We start from the raw sequence: 20,501 nt of genomic DNA on the forward strand, positions 1-20,501 counted from the left end.
ATTTGGATCCCCAAAGAAACCCCAGTTGACCAGCCTCCCAAAGTCACTTTGGGCTTTCCTGGGCACTGGCTATTTACTGATGTGCAAACCAGCTGTTCTCACAACCCTGCACAGAAACTGATTGTTGGGAGCTGTGGCCACTATTTGCAGAGCTTGGCATTGTTTGTGACTCTACCACTCATATTTACAGTTGCCCTGAAACCTTTGCTCAGAAGAGCCCCGCCTGCTCCCAGTCCTGGTCACTGCTCACCTGCCTGATCCCTCAGACTTCACTGCTTCCTGCTACAACCGCAGTGAGCCTGCAGCTGAGGGGATATTGGAAAAGGTAAGTGGAGATAATTATTTTCCAGGCATCTACGAAAGGAGATGACTTTGCACATGCCATTTATAAGCTATTTGCAAAATGGGCAGTATATCCAGTTGTTTATTCAAAAACAGTGGCTTTCAATCTTTTTTTTTTCTACTTGAGTCCACTTTTAACCCTATTCTTTCTCCTGTACCAATGGAAAAATAACTCATGGGCACTGTTAAGAGGCCATTGTAAAGTATATTTGGGGGGGGTTAAGTGTACATGTGCTTTAGCAATTAGGGCATAAATGATTTATATTCAAATTGCAATGCATAATTGTCTTTAGGAATAATCACTGGAAAGTTAAAGGCCAAAAAATACAGTTGAAGCAAATATGCAATACCAGCCAAAATTAAGGTTAACCAAACAAACCGTAACTAATTTGTTAATGATGAAGGTGCGTTAATGGTGAGTTATAATTAAAAACAAAAATAGCAGCAATTGGGGACCTTGACCCACACATGGCCACGCTGACAGTAGACTAATGACAGTTTCAGTCCAGAGAATGTCAATGTGTGGGCAAGTCTCCATCAGAACTTTCCCTGGAAGCTGGGCTCTTTGGTGGAATATTAATCTAGAATCCTTAATGAAATTTGGTTGCTTGTTGCTTTTGGTCTATGAATTCCAAATTAGATTAACCTTTAATAATTCACTTAGCAAGCCATTAGTAAGCCTTAGATGTACAAAAAATGGGAATGTATGGATTTGTAAACAGTTTGTCCCAAAGGACTAAAGGGAAGATTTGCTTTCTTGGGTCAGTTTGAAGCTTGTCAGGTGAGCCTTGGGTAGCTTTTGAGAATCACTGGTCTCAAACACAGCTGAATTGTTATTTTCAGGGGTCTTAGATCAAGGTAGGAGTGAGAAATGAGACCTGAGAGCTAGGGACATCTGTTCCAACTCTCTTGCCTTCAACAGGAAGTTTGCTTGGAACTCAGGAGAAAGTGGAACATTCCAATCTGACACTGTCAGTTAGGTTGTTAGCATGGAGGTCAGTGTGACTTGGAAAGTTTCACACGTGCTAATTAAAAAAAGCAGCCTCCTCAAAGCAATGAAAATGGATGCTGTTGACTCACATAAGAGTTATGATATTTTATTTGTACTAGAAAATTAAATGAGGGAAAGGCTGCAAAGCAGTCTGCCAGAAAACCCAGCAGTACCAGTCTCCAAAAGGTTCATGCCTGTATTTCTTTTTTTTTCTTTTTTTTAATTGATTTTAATTTATTGTGTTTACATAGATTCTAGTGTTGGCCCGAATACATCCCCCCCCATATTTCCCTCAACATCTCCTTTGCCCCCTTCCCAACATCTCCCTCCCCTCTTCCCTTCAGATTTATCCCATCCTGTCATCCCCTTTCCCTCTGTCCTCTTTTCCTCTGGTCCCTTTGATCTCTCCTCTGTCTCAATTCTGTTCCTCAGTTCACATTGTTCATTGGATTCCTCAAATGAGTGAGGTCATATGATATTTTTCTTTCTCTGCCTGGCTTATTTCACTTAACATAATAGTTTCCAGGTCCATCCATGTTGTCACAAAAGGTAAGATTTCCTTCTTTTTCATGGCACCATAGTATTCCATTGTATATATGTACCATTGCTTTTTAATCTACTCGTCCATTGACGGACACTTGGGCTGTTTCCAGATCTTCACTATTGTGAACAATGCTGCCATAAACATGGGGGTGTATTTCTCCTTTTGAAACAGTGCTATGGTGTTCTTGGGGTATATTCCTAAAAGTGGGATAGCTGGGTCAAAAGGCAGTTCAAAGAAAAAAAAAACGTGCCTTGTATTTCTACCTTAGAAAAGAACACTTCACAATTGATAACTTGTAACCTTTCTTTCCTTTTTTTTTTTCTTTTTCAAGTGAGAGGAGGGGAGATAGACTCCTAAATGTGCCCAACTGGGATCCACCAGCAACTTCCATCGGGGGCTGATGCTCTGCGCATCTGGAGCCATGCTCAGAACTGAGCTATTTTTTAGCACCTGAGGCGGAGGCTCCATGGAGGCATCCTCAGTGCCTGGGACCCATGTGCTCAAATCAATCAAGCCATGGTTGCAGGAGTGGAAAAGAGAGATAGAGAGGAAGGAGAGGGGGAAGGATGGTGAAGCAGATGGACACTTCTCCTGTGTGCCCTGACCAGGAATCAAACCTGGGACTTGTACACGCCAGGCCAACAGTGGGCCAACTGTCTAGGACCAACACTTTTAAGCTTCCAAAGCATATTTACATGTCACCTTAATCTAGCCAGAAGGTACAATTGCTGAAGTAACCAATACCCTCCTTTCTTCTCCTTGCATTCATACCCATCTAATTTGTCTTTTCTCTCTTGTTCCTTCTATCCACTTTCTCAGTCATTGCATTAGTAGTTGGCCCAGGCCTTGATTATTGTTAAAATGAAACTACCAGACTTTTCAGGGTTACTCAGAGGCAACAGATCCTGGGATCAAAGTCTAATTCAATCTAGAGCTTTTGGGTCCTTTCTTAAAAAAAAAAAAAATGTACTTTTCAATGAGTCAGGTAGAAACCTTCACATTAAGCTCCTTCACTCCTGGATAAATTATCCTAGGTAAGCAGGTTTATGAATTGTGAGTAACTCATGCATAGCATAGGCTCTCTTGTGTTTCTAGCCTCACTGAGTCAGCCAGTACCAGCTTACATGTCTTGGTTGTGAAACCTAAAGTTCAGTGACTGGAGGAGTGTTATGGGTGAACTGTGGCCCTCTACCTCCCCACCTGGCCCAGCTCATATGTGGAAGTCCTAACCCCCAGGACCTCAGAATGTGACCTTATTTGGAGATAGAGTTTTAAAGAGATAATCAAGTTAATATGAAGTCATTAGGATGGGCCTTAGTCCAATATGACTGGCGTCATAAAAAAATGGGGGAATTTGGACAGAGACAGACAAATAGAGGAAAGACATGTGAAGAGACAGTGGGGAAAACGGCCACCTATGAGCCAAGTAGAGAGGTCTCGGAAGGAGCCAGCCAGCCCTCCCAACAGTTTGAACTGGGACTTCCAGCTTCCAGAACAATGAGACAGACAATACATTTCTTTTCTTTATTTTTTAAGTGAGAAGACGGGTGATAGTGAGGCAGACTCTTGCATGCTCCCCAATTGGGATATACTCCACAAACTCCCTACTGGGGGATACTCTACCCATCTGGGACCATTGCTCTGTTGCTCGACAACTAAGCTATTTTAGCACCTGAGGCAAGGCCATGGAGCCATCCTTAGCACCCTGGGCCAACTTGCTCGAACTAATTGAGTCATGGCTGCAGGAGGGGAAGAGAGAGAGTGGGGGAGGGGTAGAAAAGCAGATGGTCACTTCTCCTGTGTGCCCTGACCAGGAATTGAACCCAGGATTTCTACTCACTGGGCCACCAACACTCTACCACTTAGCCAACTTGTCAGGGCCAGGATAGTTTTAAAAATTAAATGCACTAATAGGTGTCAAACACTTTGCTAATAATTAAAGCTACAGTGAAGATGAAAGGGGTTGGTATTTACATAGCAGTTCCTGGTGACCATATTAAAGCTACTGTGTTTTAAAACCAGCCCCTTCCACACATGTATACTGATCCTCTTCCTTGATTATTTTTCCCTACATAGCACTTATTTTTTTTTATTTTTTTATTTTTGAGAGTAAGCCAGAGGAAGGGAGAGAGAAGATGAGAAGCATCAATTCAAAGTTACTTTCACTCTAGTTGTTCATTGACTGCTCTCATGTGTGCCTTGACTGGAGCCGAGCCAGTGTCCCCTTGCCAAAGCCAGAGTCCTTGAGATTTTCACACCAATGATATCAGGGCTTAAGCTGGTGAGCTGTGGGATCATGTAGACAATTCCCTTGTTCAAGTGAGCGACTCCACATTGATGATCTCATGTTCAGAGCCAGAAGCCTTGGGGTCTTGAACCAGCAACCTCATCATTCTGGGGTCATTGCTTTGTCCACTTCACCACCAGCAGTAAGGTCACTTATCACGTTCCAACATAATATACATTTTACTTACTGATTTTGCTTATTATCTGCTTCTTCCCACTAGAAGTAAAGCTTCATGAGGGGGAACTTTCCATTTTGTTCACGCTGTCTCCCCAGCACCCAGAACCTTGCCTGGTACCCAACAAGTCCACAGTACCCTTCTTGGGTGAATCATAAATGCACATTTGCATCCTCTCATCTTCACCAGGCTATTGCCTACTAATCCTTTAAGACCCAGCAGGCATCTGTGCCTTAGGAAACCTGCCTCAGTCACTTTCCTCTCCCCTAGAGTTTGGAGCTCCTCCTCCATTCTCTTGAATGGGCATTTCCATCATCGCACTGACTCCATCACGCTTCCATGCCTCCTTCATTGTGGGGTCTTGAAGGTGGGGACCACCCAGATGTGTGATTCCGGTATCGCAAGGAGGTGGCTCTGAGCCTGACCCTCAGTGGGCACTCTGTACTTGATTGCTGAGTGAACCAGTAACTGAGGAGCAAGGGAAGGGCATGGGGAGAAGGTGGAGCAGAAGTAGTTCACTAAAATAAAAATCCTGGTGAGGATGTGAAGAGAAAGGAACCCTTGTGCACTGTTGGTAGAAAAAGCACTGTGGGAAATAGTATGGTAGTTCTTTAAAAAATTGAAAATAGAACCACTATATGGTCCAGCAATCCCACTTCTGGGTATATATCCAAAGGAATGAAATCACTATCTCAGAGAGCTTTCTGCTCTGCCGTGTTTATTGCAGCATTATTCACATTAGCCAAAGATGTGGAAACAACCTAAGTGCTCATCTATTGATGAATGCATAAAACAATATGGTGTAGGCTCAGGCCAGTTGGCTCAGTGGTAGAGTGTCAGCCTGGTGTGTGGATGTCCTGGGTTTGATTCCTGGTCAGGGCACACAGGAGAAATGATCATATGCTTCCGTATCCCTTCCCCTCCCCTTTCTGTCTCTCTCTCTCTCTTCCTCTCCCACAGCCATGGCTCGATTGATTCGAGGGTTTCAGTCCCAGGCCCTAGGACCCAGGTTTGAAACCCCAAGGTCACCTGCTTAAGCCCGGGCTCACCAGCTTGAGCGCAGGGTTGCTGGCTTAAGCGTGGAATCATAGATGTGACCCCATAGTTGTTAGCTTGAGCCAACACTGGCTTGAAGCACAAGGTTACTGGCTTGAGCCCAAGGTCACTGGCTTGAGCAAGGGTTCACTCGCTCTGCTGTAGCCCCCTGGTCAAGGCACATATGAGAAATCAATCAGTGAATAACTAAGGTGCCGCAACAAAAAATTGATGTTTCTCATGTCTCTCCCTTCTTGTCTGTCTGTCCCTATCTGTCCCTCTCTCTCTGATTCTCTCTCTGTCTCTGTCAAAAAAAGAAAAGAAAATCTATAAAGGGCATTGTTCTCTGAATGAAGAATTAAGGATCACAGGCTGATGCTTCTTGTCGGCAAAGAATGTGGAAAGACATCCTGCTTGCTAGACTGACCCGCTGTGGGGTTTCACTTTCCCAAGGAGCAATAGTCATGTTTCTGTTGATGTTCGTTTATTCATTCACACATTTCTAAACCAAACCCTGGGCTAAATCCTGGGGCTGCAAAAAAAATATTAACCAGTCCAACAAAGAACCTTTACTTCCTGGGTCTATGTACAGACAGACCTCATTTTATTGTGCTTTGCCTTATTGCATTTTGCAAATCTTGCTTTTTTTTATTGGGATTTGCTGAAGGTTTAGATTATGGTTAGCGTTTTAGCAATAAAGTATTTTTAATTAAGGTAGGTACATTTTTTTTAGACACAATACTATTGCACACTTAATAGACTATAGTATAGCATAAATGTAACATTTTATGCACTGGAAAATCAAAAAATTCATATGACTAACTTTATTATGGTGATCTGGAAACAACTCCAAAATGTCCCTGAGGTGTGCCTGTAATCTATAATCCCGTTCAAACAGGTGTACTCTGGCATCCTCCTGGGGTGTTGGGGAGGGCAGCTATGACACAGGGGACCACAGGCTAATCAAGCAGAGCAGAAGGCCCTTAGAAGAATAAAACGCCAACTCCCTGGGCACCTGAGGCCAAAGCCTCAAAACCTCTTGCTGGGAATGTTGACTGGGACCCATTAGCAGAATTACAACCCCAATTAGGCTACAGGCACTGCCACTGAAAATCACTTAGCCAAAATTACCATTGAGCTGAACAGGGAGGACTCGGGAAATAGATCTTTCTAGAATGCCTACAGAATCATGGGCATGGGTTGTTGACTTTCTTCTTCAAAATAAAAATTTCACAAAGTGACTAAGACAAAACAGATTTATATGATGCAGTTCTTGACTTACACAAGACCTCCTTACCTGGAACAGAAAAGTTAAAGTGAGCATAGGCTATACTTCTTCATTTTATTTTATTTTTTTAAATAAGTCTTTTTTTTTAAGGTTTTATTTATTGATTTTACAGAGTGGGGGGGGAGCGAGAAGTATCAACTCATAGTTGCTTCACGTTAGTTGTTCATTGGTTGCTTGTCATATGTGCCTTGACCAGGCAAGCCCAGGGTTTTGAACTGGTGACTTCAGCATTCCAGGTCGATGCTTTTATCCACTGCACCACCACAGGACAGGCATATTTAAAAATTTTATTAATTGATTTTAGAGAAAGCGGAAGAAAGAGAGAGAGAAATATCAATTTGTTTATGCATTTATTGGTAGATTATTGTGTGTGCCCTAATGGGGGATTGAATCCACAACCTTGGTGTATTGGGGTGATGCCGTAACCAACTGAACTACCGGGCCAGGGCCTTACACCTCTTCATTTTAAAAATTAACACTCTCCAGGGTTTGAAAAGTGTATTTCCCTGGAAAACACTTTACATAAGTAATTCCCTAGACTATATATTTTTATATTATCTGTAAATTCTATTTTATTTTTTTATTTTATTTTTTTCTCTTTTTTTATTAAGCTGGAAACGGGGAGAGACAGTCAGACAGACTCTCACATGCGCCCGACCGGGATCCACCCAGCACGCCCACCAGGGGCAATTCTCTGCCCACCAGGGGGCCATGCTTTGCCCATCCTGGGCGTCGCCATGTTGCGACCAGTGCCACTCTAGCGCCTGAGGCAGAGGCCACAGAGCCATCCCCAGAGCCCGGGCCATCTTTGCTCCAATGGAGCCTCGGCTGCGGGAGGGGAAGAGAGAGACAGAGAGGAAGGCGCGGCGGAGGGGTGGAGAAGCAAATGGGCGCTTCTCCTGTGTGCCCTGGCCGGGAATCGAACCCGGGTCCTCCGCACGCTAGGCTGACGCTCTACCGCTGAGCCAACTGGCCAGGGCATATTATCTGTAAATTCTATAAATGTTTGCATATTAGAGACAAGAAGATATGCAGTGTTTACTTTGGATGTAAAGGGAAAAAGCGAAGAGACAGGCTTTGTCCAAGTCATCGTCTGGTCCCTATCCATCAGCAATCTGGTGAGGGTTACTCTGTGCAGCACTGTGCTGAATACTGGGGTGATGGAGCAGGACAAGAGGGGGGGGTGGGTACTAAGAATGTGACGGCAAGTCCCCTTCCTCAATAAGCTTCCAGTCTCATGGGGTTCAGGTTCCCTGGGTCTGAGCTGGAGATTTGGGAGCTGGAATTTTATTGGGGACTGTGTGGGACTGAGGAAGCCAGGACAGGGCAGAGGTGGGAGTTGAACTGGAATGCAACAACAGCCTCAGCCGAGCCCACGGGAGCTCTGAAGTGGAGATGGCCCTGCAGAGGTGTCCTGAATTGAGGCGAGTGAGGTATCAACTCATAGTTGCTTTGCACTCTCTATTGAATGTCATTGCATGCAGGCTTACCCCAAGGAGGGAAAATAAACTTGGACAAAACTTCCCTTCTGTGGAGGGAAATTTATGGGAGGGACCCAGCTGTGAGCTTTCAGCAGACAACAGTCCCAGAAGCTGGGGACATTCGTGCTGTGTCCCTGCAGCTGTGAGTGACACACCGCAGTAGCCACCACGAGGGAGTGTAACACGACAGTACAACGCATGACATGACATCATGGTGCTGTACTGAATGTACAGATGTAGTAGAAGGAGCATTCAGAGTGTGGAGGGATCACCTCCGATAGGGAAAGAGGAAAACATCCTGAGGAAGTTGAGGTCCCGGACTGTGCAAACCCTTTAACCCCTGCCTGCCCTGCCCCAGGAAAAGAACTAAAATGATGGAGTCCCACCTTCCCCAGCACAGTCCCAGTGATCACTCACGTCCACCTCCAATATTTCACGGTCTCCTCGGGCTCAGAAAACCTCTGCTAGCGCTGATAGAGAGCTGCCTGTGGGGACCTTTCAGGTATGGTTACTGACTGCCCTGCTCATGACTGGCTTACCCAACTGAGCAATCCCCTTCTGGTCCAGGAACAAACCCATTCCAGGTGAGCCCAGAATTCTGAGTCTAGATGGCACTTTGCTAAGACAGTGCCTTTCATTTTCAAAATATTTTGTTCCTATCAAGCCTGGTTGTTCACATGTTTTTGAAGCATCATGTCAAGACTGGTGAACCCAGAGTCACCTTTCCAGGATCAGAGTGGATGAGAAAGTGGTGGCCCACTCTCTGGCAAGGCCAAGGGTATTGTCATCAGTTTTGAGATTTATCTTTCTGTTTGAGCTGCTTCCAGGCAAAAGGAAACAGCTTTTCCATGGATTTACCCCCCAAACAGTAACATGTCCCTTTTCCCAGTTAATATTCCTGCTCAGTTACACCCCCTGACATTCTATCCTCAGGCAAGGCAAAACGCTGCTGTTCAGACGCTGAATAATGGTTTCCCTTCCAGTCAGTGTTTTGCATAAATTTGTGAGCTCCACCACACAACTTTTTATGCCGTAATTCAAAAGCATTACTCTGAGCAGGCAAAATTAAACAAATAAAGCAAAGCGCTTTAGCCCTTTTGCAGATGGGACTTCATTTTCCTGCCTGTGAAATACAGAGATTGGTCTTACTCAATAATCTTTTTTTTTTTTAATTGATTGATTTTAGAGAGAGAAGAAGGGAGAAAGAGACAGAAACATCTGTCTGTTGCTGTACTTGCCCTGACTGGGGATTGAACCAGCAACCTTTGCATATTGGGACAGTGCTCTAACCAGCCATGCCATTCTGCAAGGACTTACTTGATAATTTTTGTTTGCTAGGCCCTTCCATGACAAGAGCTACTGAACTACATTGACCTTACACAGCTAATTGAAACTGATTAGAATGTGTAATAGTTCTCTCTCACTGCTTAACAAATTACCACAAAATTTAGTTGCTTAAAACAACAAACATGTATTATCTCAGTTTCTTCTGGTCAGGAATTCTAGAGCAGCTTAACAAGATGGTTCTACTCAGAGTCCCTTGTGAGGTTACGGTCAGGATGTAACCTGACCGTTACATCCTGACCAGAAGTTCCATTTCTCACATAGCTAAACTCACAGTCTCAGTTCCATGCCACACAGACCTCTCCTCATGACATGGTACCTGGCTTCCTCCAAGAAAGTGATCCAGAGAGAGTGACCAAGATGGAAGGCACAATGTCTTTAAGTGGCCACAGCTACTCCTGTCATGTTCTGTTCATTAGAAGCAGTCACTAAGTTCAGCCCCTAACCAAGGGAAGGGGACTCAAGCTCCCTTCACCAATTGAAGGAAGGCAGGTGAAAGAATGAGTGGACATGATTCAAAACCACTTCAGAAGAGAATGTGATGGAATGCTACACTGAGCGTGAGAGTGAGTCCTGAGCTACTCTGTGAACTGGAGTCTCACCTCATTGCAAGTGTCACCCCAGGGCCCTCACACGCCCATCCCCATTGGCCACTTCTTTGGTTCAGTCTCAGAACGTGCTCTCACCTCTCCTCATCAGTCCATCTCAGCCCATCATTTTCCCCCTCCCTAGGGATACCTGTCTTGTGCCCATGAGGAGGAGGGTCAGATAAGCTGATGCACCTTTTCACTCCTGGCTGATGCTGGCATTTCATTATTGGAAACTGCCTCTTCTGTGAAACCAAAAGCTATCCTCTGGAGAATGAATGCAGTTAAAGGGCAGTTTCCTGGAGGACGTTATGGGGTGACTGCCCAGAGCACTCACAGATATGGGGTCTCCTACGGAGCCTGCACGCAGCCAGGGATCAAGAAAATAATGCCCAATCTGCTCCATTCCCCCAAGCCTGCTCCTTTCCCTTCCACCTCTGCAGTAGGATGAGCTTCAGGCTTGTGATGGCTTCCTTCAGGGAAGTCCTTCCTGTCAGCCTCCGCTTCTGATCCTGTACTGGGACCATAGCCCAAGAGACGCTTCATGACAAGTCCTTCCTGAACGCGCACAGTTCTGCTGCCTGAGCCCCTTGTCCCCTCTCCCATGGTTCATCTACTGTCATCCCCCCTTATCTGCAGTTTTATTTTCCACAATTTCAGTAACCCATAGTCACCCATGGTCCAAATATGTGAAATGGAAAATTCCAGAAATAAATAATTCATAGGTTTTCAGTTGTGCGCCGTTCTGAGTAGTGTGATGAAATCCCATGCCATCCTGCTCTGTCCTACCCGTGATGTGAATCATCCCTTTGTCCAGCATCTCCACACAATGGGCCAACCCCCATTCGCCACTTAGTAGCCCTCTAAGTTGTCAGATTGACCTATCACTGTGCTTGTGTTCAAGTCACCTGTATTTTACTTAATACTACCACATTTACATAACTTCTTACAATATATTATTATAACTTATACTTTATTATCATTGTTGTTAATCTCTTACTGTGCCTAATTTATAAATTAAGTTTTATGATGGGTAGGTATATATAGAAAAAAACTAGTATAAATAGGGTTCAGTGCTATCCACTGGGGGTCTTGGAACATATCCTCCACAGACAAGAGGGGACTGCTGTATTAAGCTGAATCACCTGTCATCCTAGAGTGGACAGCAGACTTAAACCCGTTTCTTGGGGGTCTTTCAGGGTTGGGCTGCAGGGCCACTGTTAATAACTGTAATAACTGCTCTCTGGGGTCAACCATGGATCTAGCAGGGACACAAGGAGCTGGATCTCCAGCTGACCAGTTGCTCCCACCCAGATTTGCCTTCATTGGTTGGTTCCAATCCCCAGATGACGAAATAAGCTCTGCTGATGTCTTTAGATGTCTCCCATCCAAGTACTAACCAGGCCCGACCCTGCTTAGCTTCCGAGATCAGACGAGATTGGGCGCGTTCAGGGTGGTATGGCTGTAGACGTCTTTAAGTGTCTAAAGAGGGAGTAGAGCCCACTGAACATCTAGGCTGAGTGCTCAGGGGCAGGTTTCCTCTTCCATCTCTTGCTTCCTCTCCTCGCCTTTCCATGGCCAGATTCAGGCCCTCAAGACCTCGAATCAGACAATTGCAAGGGCCTCTGTACTGACCCCCAGGCTCTGCCTTGCGCACTTCAAACTACACAGTGCTTCTGGCTTGCTCATTAGCTATGCCCCTCAGCAACTGCAGTGGCTCTTGAATCGTCTCCCAAGGGAAGGATGCAGTCTGCTCTCTAGTTGTCCAGACACGTTCCCCACCACGTGACTTCCTGTGGGCGGTTATTCAGCGAATTGAACTCTGGGTCGTTTCCCAAACCTACTCTGACATTTTCCCGTTTATTAATTTTGTTTTCTTGTCTGTAATGTCTTCCTTTCTCATCTTCCATTTCTTTCTCCGTCAAATTTCTCCTCACTTTCACCTCAAACCACGTCCCTCATGAATATGTAGAACCAATTCAAACCAAAATTTCAGCGAACCAACTCTAGCCATATACAAAAGGATAATACTTCGTGACTAAATAGCATTTATGCCAGGATCACAAGGTTGCTTTAGCATCCCAAAACCAATCAATGTAATTTATTGTATTCATTTTCTATGGTTGTATAAAAAAATTATCACAAACTTAGTAGATCAAATCAATGCGATTTTACTATCTCACAGTTCTGTGAATCAGAGGTCCAAGCAGGGCACACTTGCATTCTCTGCTCAGGGTCTTGCCAGGCTGAAACCGAGGAGTTGGCCATGGCCATGATTCTCACGTAGGGCTTGGGGTTCTCGTCCAAGCTGGCGACAGCCCTTTATGGTACCTCTTTCTGTGGCCTATTTTATTGCAGAAATACTTGCGTCTTGTCTTATCCCCTCCACACTGCCTGCCCTGAAGGCAGAAACTGGCCTCTTCATCTAGGTTTTGTGAAATTGTACCAAGAACTCCAAATGCACTGCTACTTTCTTGAGCATTTTGTTACACTGAGTAAAGAAAGAGTCATTTCAGGTTACATATTTCTCCCATTTTGCCACAGAACTTGTCTGCATTCCTCCCGTTTGGCAGTACCTTCCCCAGTCTGGTGGTAGTCAGCGTTTCTGACAGCTGCTTGGCGTGGCTTTCGATTAAAGAGAGCTGTCTATAAAAGGGACCCTGCCACCCAGCCCACTGCTGCTCTGGAGATGGTGGTGATGACAACAATCACTATTACTTACTCACAGTCTAATGGGCCAAAGCACTTTTATTTTAGAACTCATACCCAAACGTGGGTCTGCTGCTTCTGGATCACACTTGCATTTTGAGAAATTACATCTAGCAGATTGAACCAGACATAGAGATATCTGAGAAACTGGAACAAATACCCCAAATGAGGAGGCTTTCCTTAGGCACACAGTTCAAAGTGGTTCTATACTCCCCCCAACTCAACTGTACCTACTTTGAGTCCTTTTTTCGCTTTCATTCCCGCTTGATGGGGCAGACAGAGGACTGTGGCTGTGGGAGCCACCAGGAACCTTCCCTCTCTTCTCCCATAGAGATCTTAGCTGGATAAAGTAAGTCAGCCAAGGAGGTTCAGGTATGCGAGACTAGTTAACAGCTCAGGCTTTGGAGCCCAACTGTCGGTGGTTGAATCCCAGGACACATTTCTTGATATTTTTATACCTCAGTTACTGCATCTGTAAAATGGGAACAATGATAGTACTTATCTCATAAGCTTATTCCAAAGACTAAACAAACTAATTCATTTAGAACAGTGACTGGCCCGTGGTAAGCACTCAGTCATAAAGGTTCGCTACTATTATTATCTTAAGAACTGTTATTCTCAATGCACTGTGTATTCAAATTGACTGGGAAGCTTCTGAACTATGCTGATGCTCAGAGTCCCCTTCCTAGATCAGGGCTTCTCATCTGTGACATGATCGATGTTCTTGATCAGTTAATTCTTTGTTGTGGAAGGGTGTCCTGATTTGTAAGATGTTTAGCAGCATCCCTGGGCCTTATCCATGAGAGGCCAATAGCATATTTCCCCCTCCACTCTCAGCTGTGAAAACCAAAATTGTCTCCAGACATTGCCAGATATCCTCTAGGGGAAAAAAATATCTCAGCTGAGATCTACTTCCCCAGATCAATGAAATCATATCTCCTGGATATGGGGCTTAGGCATGGGTCTTCCAAGCAGGTCCAGACTTTGTGGGCATGAAGCTTATAAAACTTGGGGGACTCTCTTTTAGAAATAGAATACATATTCCAAAATTAGTTACAAAATGACCATTCACTTAGAATGAATAAAGAAATCACAACAAAATAGTGGTGACTTGGAGCTTCTTATCTCTTTCTTTTGAGATCACTGTGGACAATTTTTATCAGCAAAAATTCTTCTTGATAACAACTGGGCTTTTTCTTCCTACCTATAATACTCTCCATCTCCCAGTGTTCACGGGGGCCCTGAAGTTTAAGCAACCTGAGCAAGCTTTACAAGAAATCTACCTCTGGGTCTTTTCTGGCTGCAGCGAAGTTCTTTGGACGAAGGCCCAGCTGGGCAGAGCAGGCACAAGGCCTGCAGGGCCTAGTTACCTTAATCAAGATTTCAGAAAACTTGGCAGTGGGAGGTAAGCTGGAGGCAGGCAGGGAATGCCGCATGAGGAAATTGAGATTGTAGTCCAAACTCAAAGTCTGTAGATTCATGACTCTGGTCATGAAATAAGTAGCTTTGATTTCTAGCCTCAGCACTGAATTTTGGGCAGGATAACTGGTCAAAATTTAGGACTAGGGGTTGTGGGGGTGTGCCTCATAGGTCAGTACAATTATCCTCCATGAATTCTTCAGGAATATTGAGTCCCAGGGCAGCCCAGGAATCAAAGAAACCAGGCAATGGGAAGGTCGCACAGGCACCCAGCAGCCATAACTAGGGAGCCAGACTCCAATCTTGGAGAGTAGACTTACTTCTCAGCCCCATGAGATGAGGCTGTAAGGCGAGACTAAGCCTGTAAGTACTGAACTGTTCTGTAGACTGAATGTTTGTGTCCTCCCCAAACTCATATGTTGAAATTCTAACCCCCAGTGTGATGGTATTAGGAGGTAGGGCATTTGGGAAGTGATTAAGTTACAAGAGCAGAGCCCTCGTGTACGGGATCAGTGCCCTTATAAAAGAGACTACGGAGAGCTCCCTGGCCCGTTCAGTCATGTGAGGACACAATGAGAAGATGGCAGTCTGTTAAGCAGGAAGTGGGCTCTCACCAGACCCTGAATCAGCTGGCGACTTGATCTTGGACTTCCCAAGCTCCAGAACTATGAGAAATAAATTCTTGCTATTTATAAGCCACCCCGTGTATGCTATCTCTTATAACACCCTGAATAAACTAGGACAAACTCCCTGCCTCCACTTGAGTGGGCTCCAGAACTGGATGTGAGGAAGAGCAGCTAGGACTGGGTGTAGGCTTAAGCCGTGGACCCAGCTGTGATGTGCTGGGAACTGCAGAGGCAGAGGGAATGAGGCCAGGACTGACAGAGTAGAGGCTACTAAACAACTCTCTGATCCTGTGGATGGAAAGGGGGTGAGGTGGGCCTTCCAGCTCCTCATGACATCAAGGTTACCCTTGGAAGCATCATGGAACCTGCTAAGATAAAATGAAATTAGGTTTCCAGACCCATGAAATCAAAAGTATTTACCCCTACAGTTTGGGTTGTCCAGACACTCATTTTATCAGAACTGGGGACGAGGACTACTTGAGTATGAACTGTGCTCCTAGAGGTTAAATGGATATATCAGGAATCATGTAGACTATTTCCATGAATTGCCACCTTTAGCACACTTAATAGGGAGTGTCTATATTATTAATATTATTAATGCTGTCTGTTCAGTAACCAAGATTCCTGGCAAGTACCATGCCTTAATTCTAAGGACAGATTTCTTTTCATTCAGAAATCCTCTGGAGTAGACTTTGGGTGAGGTTTATGAGGAGATTGATTACAGCATATGTGATGGCTTAAGGGACAAGGTAGAAGAGGGGGTTTTCAGTCTGCCTTCCCTGGATAACTATAGTCATCTCTTTAGCCTACCTGTGTTCCAGTTACCATGAATATGGCTGCATGTGCTCCAATCTTTATATTATAAACCATCAGGGGAGAGACGATCTATGTATGTTTAATTGATACTCTAGTCAAACAAACCATCCTAATGAACCAAGGGAATCTCCATTCTGGTTCCAAGTATTCTTTCAGTCGTGGGTGTGTGAAGCACTCTACTAAGCTATGAAACTAATTTGACCCAGTGATTTTATCCTCTTCCCCATTCTTTTTTTTCTTAATTTATTGATTTTAGCCAGAGAGGAAGGGAGGGAGAGAGAGAGAGACAGGAACATCAATCTGTTCCTATATATGCCCTGACCAGGAATCAAACTGGCAACCTCTGCGTTTCAGGCTGTTGCTCTAACCAATGAAACGTTCCAGCCAGGGCCTCTTCCCCATTCCTTCATCAAAATTTCTATTGGAAAGTGAGTCCATCTTTCTCTCCCTTTCCTTTGCCCACTCATTGGTAATCCTGCAATTGAATAATAGAGTGGCCCAAAGCAGGCAATGGTAAGAGAGAAAGCAACAAGTTTGGATAATTTTGAAATTAGAACTTCAAACAATCCCTTGAGCAATGAGGACAAGTTGGCATAACATTAGAGGTATGTCTTTTTTTCCCTAAACAACCAAAGTCTTCCATGCCATATTCCATAATTCTAGGAATCCATATTTCCTATGGGAGATTGCTGTCTTATTCTTCTGGGGTTTTAGGTTTGTTATTTTGCAGAGAATAACATTCAGGTCTTTCTTAGAATGGCATGAATTCTCTAACAGTATCTCTGTTTATGCTCTACCTTTTAACCTCTCTAACACTGTGATAGGCCTGAGATTTCACTGCACTCCCCCACAAACAAGCTGCCGCACCCACAGAACACTAAAAGGAAGGTTACCAAGGACTGAGAGCATCAGTTGTGTCTCTCAGAAGATCTTTTCAGTTGCTATTTTCCCAACTATGCCGGGGCCTGATTCCAAGTCTGTCAGAGCCAGGCCTGTCTGGCTTCAACTTCCACCCCCTCTTCTCTCTTCCTCACTGCCCATTCTCACTGGAGGAGGAGGAGAGGAGAAGGAGCAGAAATGCTAAAGGTGGTTTGCTTTTGAGGAAATTCAATATCTGCTTTTTATACATTTGAATGTAACTCTCCATCAAAATATTGTTAATAATTAATAAGGTAATATCTTATAAATATCTGTAATAGCTACTTCATGGGATTGTTGTAAGTCTATTAATATTTAATAAGGTAGTGTTACCTTATTAAAACCTAAGTATTATTTAAATCCACCTCACAGGATTATAGTGAGAAATAAAGATAAGTATATAAATTCCAAAATCAACTCAAAAATTTTATTGGATATTTTTCTTCTAATCCTTGTTGAGTCTCCTTTGATTACTTTTTCCCCCTTAAATTCTCTAGGTCCTTTCCCTTTGTCATTATTAATTTAAATTAGAACACTCTTGATGTACAACCCATTATTCAAACCCAGTACATCTTCTGACTTGGAAACTCTTTGTTCAGTAACAGTCAGACCCTTTTTTTAAAACCATGACACCTAATTCAAGGGGGCAGCTGTTTTCTCTGATCTTCCATCTGCATGCCCTTGAGACTCCATGACTGTGAGTGAGCACCCCACAGGGAAGACCGCTGCCTCCAAAACTGGAGAGGCAAACAGGTGAATACAGAGACTCATCACTTACCAAAGCAAAAACCCATGAGTAACAAGCTTTAGAGGACCCAGTACTGGGATAAGAAAACCTGAACTGTAATTGATGAATTGTTGGAGGTTCAGTATGGACAAGTCTGAGAAATCCAGGGGGACCTAGTCATTAGGGGCTCCAACACATTTGGCAATTGTACCTATGGGAACTCTACCAGGTTGTCAAAGTGAATATCAGAAAAAAATGCCCTCTTGTTTCTGGCAGGGGGAGGTGAAAGGGAGCCATTCTGAGATGTGCCACAGCATGCTGGTCTTCTTAACAAGGCCCATGAACTTTAAAAGATAATAAAAGAGCCCTGGCCGGTTGGCTCAGTGGTAGAGCGTCACCCTGGCGTGCAGGATTCCTGGGTTCAATTCCCAGCCAGGGCACACAGGAGAAGCACCCATCTGCTTCTTCACCCCTCCCCCTCTCCTTCCTCTCTGTCTCTCTCTTCCCCTCCTGCAGCCAAGGCTCCATTGGAGCAAAGTTGGCCCGGGCGCTGAGGATGGCTCTATGGCCTCTGCCTCAGGCGCTAGAATGGGTCTGGTTGCAACAGAGCAACACCCCAGATGGGCAGAGCATCGCCCCCTGGTGGGCATGCCAGATGGATCCCGGTCGGGCACATGCTGGAGTCTGTCTGATTGCCTCCCTGTTTGCAACTTCAGAAAAATACAAAAAAAAAAAAAGAAAAGATAATAAAAGAATACTACGAATAACTCTATGCCCACAAATTTGATAACCTTAGATGAAATGAACCAATTCTTTTAAAGACAATCTGTCAAAACTCACAAAAGGTAATCTGAATAAGTTTATAACTGTTAAAGAAATTGAATGGATGAAGACTTGGGATGGTAAACAAACAATACGATATACAGAAGATGTATTGTAGAATTGTGCACCCAAAACCTGTATAATTTTTTAACTAGAGTCACCTCAATAAATTTAATTAAAAAGAAAAAAGGTTGAATCAATCATTAACCTTCTAAAACAGAAAGTATCATGACCAGATGAGTTTACTGGGGAATTTTACCAAACATTTTTTAAATAAGAAATTTTACCAATTCAGCAGGAACTGTCATTCATTGCTGGTGAGAATGTAAAATGGTACACCCATTTTAGAAGACAGTTTGATAGTTTCTTACAAAACAAAACACACTCTTATTATACAATCCAGCAATCATGTTCCTTGTTATTTACTCAGAGAAGTTGGGAACTTATGTCCACATAAAATCCTACACACAGATGTTTATAGCAACTTTATTCATAATTGCCAAAACTTGGAAGCAACCAAGATGTCCTTCAATAGGTGAATCAATAAATGTACATGCTGACAGTGGAATATACTCAGCACTGAAATAAGTAAGCTATCAAGCCAAGAAAACTTAAATGCAATCACTAAGTGAAAGAAGGCAATCTGAAAAGGCTACATACTGTATGATTCCAACTGACATTCTGGAAAAGTCAAATTAATGGAAACAGTAAAAAGATCAGTGGTTGCCAGGGTTGGGAAGAGGGAGGGCTGAGTAGGCAGAGCACAGAGGATTTTTAGGGCAGTGGAAGTATTTTGTATAGTGCTACAATGGTGGATACATTTGTCAGAACCCATAGAATATACAACACCAAGAGTGAACCCCAATGTAAGCTATGGACACTGAGTAATAATGATGTGTCAGTTAGATTCATCAACTGTAACAAACATACCACTGAAGCAAGATGTTGATAGTGTGGAATGTTGTGCCTCTGTGAGGAGAGGGGTTGTATGGGAACTTTCTGTACTTTCTGTTCAGTTTTGCTGTAAACCTGAACATGCTCTGAAAAATAAAGTTTGTTAAATAAATAATAAGGATATGGGCCCTGGCCGGTTGGCTCAGTGGTAGAGCATTGGCCCAGCGTGTGGAAGTCCTGGGTTCGATTCCCAGGCAAGGCACACAGGAGAACGCCTATCTGCTTCTCCACCCTTCTCCCTCTCCTTTCTCTCTGTCTCTCTCTTCCCCTCCTGCAGCCGAGGTTCCATTGGAGCAAAGTTGGCCTGGGTGCTGAGGACAGCTCCATGGACTCAGCCTCAGGTGCTAGAATGGCTCCAGTTGCAATGAAGCAACGCCCCAAATGGGCAGAGCATCGCCCCTTAGTGGGTATGCTGGGTGGATCCTGGTCAGGCACATGTGGGAGTCTGTCTCTCTGACACCCTGCTTCTCACTTTAGCAAAATATAAAAATAATAATAAGAAGAAGAATATGTGTACATGTAAGAATATGTAGGACATTAATTAGTCTTTAATATACCATCAACTTTGACATTTGTCTCTTTTTCTTAATACATGGTTATTGTTGAAATAAATAGTATCTAATTTTGAGACCCTTTTTGATATCTTAAAGCTCAATCCAAAGGGGCTTTCTAACACCAAATGCCAGCTCCAGGCAGACTTTATTCTCTTTGGCTTTTGTGGATTTATTTATAATACCCTACTCAAAAGTTAAGGCATTTTCCAACCAATCCAAGTTCCCTAAGAGCCTATTATAAACCTAAATATTTTTTCATTATGAGAATACATAATTAAATTGTGGAAATTTATATCACTTGGTATATTCATACTATGTGGTCATTAAAATAAATGTACATATTAGAAGTCTATTTAGACATTGTATATTAGGTAAATGCTTATTAGAAATGCAGGTCTTTTTTTTTTTCAGAGACAGAGATAGAGTCAGAGAGGGATAGATAGGGACAGACAGATAGGAACAAAGAGAGATAAGAAGCATCAATCATCAGTTTTTCGTTGCGACACCTTAGTTGTTCATTGATTGCTTTCTCATATGTGCCTTGAATGCGGACCTTCCCCAGACCAAGTAACCCCTTGCTCGAGCCAGCGACCTTGGGTCCACACTGGTGAGCTTTGCTCAAACCAGATGAGCCTGTGCTCAAACTGGCGACCTCGGGATCTCAAACATGGGTCCTCTGCATCCCAGTCTGATGCTCTATCCACTGCTCCACTGCCTGGTCAGGCAGAAATGCGGATCTTGAATACACACTTAGTAACAATACCAAGTTGCACAGTATTATCAAAATGTACTATTTGCTCATTTATTTGTATTTATTTATATTTTTAATGACATAATTTCTGCAAAGTATAAAAACACAGTAATAGTAACCAATTGGAAAGA

The 20,501-nt window shown here is 43.7% G+C and overlaps 1 protein-coding gene across 1 annotated transcript in view; it reads left to right on the forward strand.

Moving 5' to 3' along the window:
- The first annotated feature begins 231 nt into the window (after nucleotides 1–231).
- LPGAT1 (lysophosphatidylglycerol acyltransferase 1) overlaps nucleotides 232–20,501 on the forward strand; it is a 113,924-nt gene continuing 93,654 nt past the window's right edge. The window contains exon 1 of the mRNA XM_066361800.1: nucleotides 232–325. The gene's annotated coding sequence lies outside the window, so the exon portion shown is untranslated. The remainder of the gene's footprint in view (nucleotides 326–20,501) is intronic.

This window comes from Saccopteryx leptura, chromosome 2 (genome assembly GCF_036850995.1).
Source record: "Saccopteryx leptura isolate mSacLep1 chromosome 2, mSacLep1_pri_phased_curated, whole genome shotgun sequence".
NCBI classification, from domain to species: domain Eukaryota; kingdom Metazoa; phylum Chordata; class Mammalia; order Chiroptera; family Emballonuridae; genus Saccopteryx; species Saccopteryx leptura.